Source organism: Echinops telfairi, unplaced genomic scaffold (genome assembly GCF_000313985.2).
Source record: "Echinops telfairi isolate 266 unplaced genomic scaffold, ASM31398v2 ScPeMD7_5592;HRSCAF=6446, whole genome shotgun sequence".
NCBI lineage: Eukaryota > Metazoa > Chordata > Mammalia > Afrosoricida > Tenrecidae > Echinops > Echinops telfairi.
In genome coordinates this window covers 51,343,586-51,347,489 of record NW_022109491.1, presented here as the reverse complement: position 1 = coordinate 51,347,489, position 3,904 = coordinate 51,343,586, and the positions used below count along the sequence as shown (strand labels likewise).

The window sequence follows — 3,904 nt, the reverse complement described above, 5'->3', positions numbered from 1 at the left end:
GTTTACAGAGCACATGAGTTTGCTGTTCAACAATTCTTACACAGTTTGTTCTGTATCATTGATTGCAATGCCTATAATGTACATCACCTATCGTACTTCTTATATTAGTTCTTCTTCTTGTTTCCATTTCTTTTCTTTCCTAATCCTCTCTATTTTGTCCTGGGGGTAAATGCTGCCTCCTTTGGTCTCAAATGATTGATTATTCTAAGGCATTCATAGCTGACCTTTGTTATATTGGCCTTTATAGGCCTCTCTGTTCTTTGAAAACAGCCATTTCCAGACCTAGGGAAAGATTAATATTTATACCTGTTGTAAGGCAGAAAAGAGCCTCCGAGTTCAAACATAATTTATAGAGACAAATTTATTGTCTTAAACAGGGCGAAGATAAATCAGCCAGAGGAAGAAACCATAGCATGAGGCCAAAATGGTGGCCAAGAATTCACAGAAACATGATCACTTAAAGAGGACATGGAAAACAAAGGAAACTGCCTCAAAATCATGAGTGACAGCAGCTCAGTTCATCACAGGTGCAAGTGGGACTACAGATGCAGGCAAGGGACCAGGATTGGGGTGCCTATACTATTTCAAATCTTACCAGTGGTTCAGGGCCCTCCAATTAAGGCAGTTTGGGTATGACTCATGACTATGAGATCCTAGTACCCGAAATTCTATCTAGGGCACACCAGGCAAGTCCCTGAGGGAAAGGGTGCCTTCCCTGGGCTGCCTGGGAGCGTGATAGCAGTCTACTTTCAAACACACTTTGCCTCAGAGCAAAGCTGTTCACATTGCTGGTCAGTGGTCAGAGATCACACCACGGAACTATATCTACATGGGGACTCAGAAATGGATTTAGGCTTCCACTGTTACCATAGCCTTCCGCAAACAGAGTGCTCAGAATTCAAACTCGAATGCACCCTCCGATGACTGCTCATGGAATTTGAAGGCTACTTAACAAAGTAGGATTTAGAGCTTTGTCTTTGTGGACTGTGTTATGCTAGTCGATCTTGCTGTCCCCTGAGACTGTAGTCCAGAGCCCTCAGGCCTAGCAACTCATTCCATCAAGGTGTTGGATATGTCTAAGAAGTTTTCATAACTGCCCCCCTGTATGCTCCACATTTGTGGAAATATTTGTGGGTGGCTCACATTCTGTCTCATACACTTAAAAAAAATATAGTACATTTTGTGGAAAACTAGGTTTTACAATTTTGTTTACATGCTTTTCTGCGTATAAGTTATTTTAAATTGTCCTTGCCCTTCTTTTTCTCCAGGTAATGCTTTCTTTATACTATTCTTCCTTTTTCTACATTTAGCCAGACAATTTGTCTAGAAAGAATGTATAATTTAATTATGCTGTGCTTATTCTGTAATATATGATTTGCTTAAAATTATTCCTGTCACTTACTTAAGATATATTAGCATCCATTTCTTATACCCTTGTGTAGTAAAGTGAAATCTCTGAATGTGGTCCTTCTCTCTAGGATTGCATTGAGTCAGAATCAACTCAGATGGCAGTGAGTTCGGCTTTGGTTGGATCCATGCATGTCTCTGTAACTCCCACCAAATAATTGAGTGAGACCATGTAAATAGGATGTGTGAGACACTAATCCAGAGGATCGGTCAGTTTGGGTTGCCATTCTCCGAGCTATCTCCGAAGCAAGAACAGAGAGAAATCCTGGGAACATCAATATAGGAGAACTACCAGTGGAGATGTTGGAACTCCCTGCCTGAAGTGGTGAAGGTAGCAGACGCCATGCCAGGCTGAGGCCAGAGTCCAAGACATAGGGACCACGAGATACAGCAGAGGAACAGTGCAGAGACTTTAAGGCTGAGACCAGAGCGGTTGGTGGGTTTCCTGGCCCATAGAGACAGTGGCCAGGGCACCACGTGTCAGAGAGCCTATGGACTTGGCTGGTGGCTGAGGAGAGGAATTGCTGTGGACAAAATATTATATCCTTAATGTTTTCTGATCCTGGCTTGTGTTAACATTCTTTCTAGACAAATTGTCTGGCTAAATGTAAATGTCTTGGTAACTTTCCTAATAACCCCCCCATATTTACAAGTATTGTTTGTGAGTTCTGTGGGGCAATTACAATGGATTATCAAACACAGCTGAAGGTAAAGTGTCCTAGGAGAAAGGGTTGGTGTCAGAATAGGGTAAAGAAAAGTGGAAGGCGGAGACCTAGGCCTTGGGCTGGTGAGGAGTTGGATTCTCCTCCTCCCTTGTAGAGCGAGAGGAGCTTAGGTGTGGCTTTCTCACTGTTTCCGTGCCTTGGTTCGGTAAACTACATGCTTCAGGAAATAGCCATGTACTCTGTGGCATAGGACTAATGGTCAACATTTATTGAACTCTTACTAGGATTGTAATTCTGAGGTGCTTCTCTTTATCCAGTAGCATGTTTGCATTATTATTGGTTTGTTTGTTTTTTTCTTATTAAAATTTGTCTTAATGGGTCTCAAATTCTGTGACAAATTTTTGGTCAAGTTGTTTTCCCTTTGAAAAGTACTGATTTTAAAAACTAATAACTTAAAACTGCCACACACAAAAGAAGCATATGGTCCACAAACACTCTTTTCCTTCTGAAAGTTTTACAATGCATTGTTATCATCAACCAGTCTTTTACTGTGAAACTTCAATGGTCAGTTGAGACAGACAGTGCTGAGACAGTTCTTCCAGACTTGATTAAGACTGAAGTGGCAGATGTGATGGGTAATATGCATTGAGCCTTCTGAGCCTTCTGGGCAGACTTGGTGACCTTGCCAGCTCCAGCAACCTTTTTGTCCACTGCCTTGACACCCAAAGCAACTGTTTGTCTTATGTCTTGGACATCAAAACAAAACGACCCAGAGGAGAAGCTTTCCACACTCATGGACCAGCCAGGTACCATGTCAACAATGACAGCATCACCAGATTTCAGGATTTGGGGGCCATCTTCCAATTTCTTTCCAGAACGGTGGTCAATCTTCTCTTTGAGCTCAGCAAACTTGCAAGCAAGGGGGACAATCCAGCACAGGTGCGTATCTAGCACTGATTTGGCCTGGATGGTTCAGGATGATCACCTGAGCAGTGAAGCCTGCTGTTTCCATTGGTGGGTCATTTTTGTTGTCACCAGCCACATTACCATGGCGAACATCTTTGACAGCAAGGTTCTTGACATTGAAGCCTATATTGTCCCCAGGCAGAGCTTCACTCAAAGCTTCATGGTGCATTTCAACAAACTTCACTTCAGTGGTAACATTGAGCAAAGGTGACCACCATACCAGGTTTCAGAACCCCATTGTCCACTCTGCACACAGGGACAGTCCCGATCGCAGGGGCTTGTCAGTTGGGCGGGTTGGCGGCAGGATGCAATCCAGAGTAGTATTAAATTTAAAAATGGCGCTGGGGAGTGGGGGACCAGCCCCCACCCACTGCTACTCCTACGAGTTCAGTAATACTACTTCAGGGTTTGGTAATGCACAATTGTACGGTTAAGATATATAAGTATTATATTAAAGTCATCGAGAGCATGAGCGATAATACAATAATACAGTCAGACATGTTACATGATAGCATGCTCACCTCAGCCCCGCTTGGTAATCCACGTGGAGGGAGAGGGAAGGGCAGGAGGGAAAGGGAATAAGGGAGAGGGGGAAGAGAGTCAGGGTGGTCAGAGTCTGAGAAGTCCCTGCCTATATTGCTGACCCATGCCTATATACCTTTTGGGGGCATGCCAGCCCACTAATTACAGGTAGAGACATACGTCAAAGGGAGGGGTTACACTATAGGGTACTCAGCAATGAGAGGGTGGTCTCTGGGTCTCCATAGGAACCATTATCAGTTGGGTGCAAACCCCTCCTACAGGAACCAAGCTAATGGCCTTGGGCTTCAGAGAGAGGTAACCCATTGTCTCTAGCAGCAGGGAGT

At 43.8% G+C, this 3,904-nt stretch overlaps 1 pseudogene; it reads right to left on the bottom strand.

Moving 5' to 3' along the window:
- Positions 1–2,630: 2,630 nt before the first annotated feature.
- LOC101655295 overlaps positions 2,631–3,904 on the bottom strand; it is a 7,506-nt pseudogene continuing 6,232 nt past the window's right edge.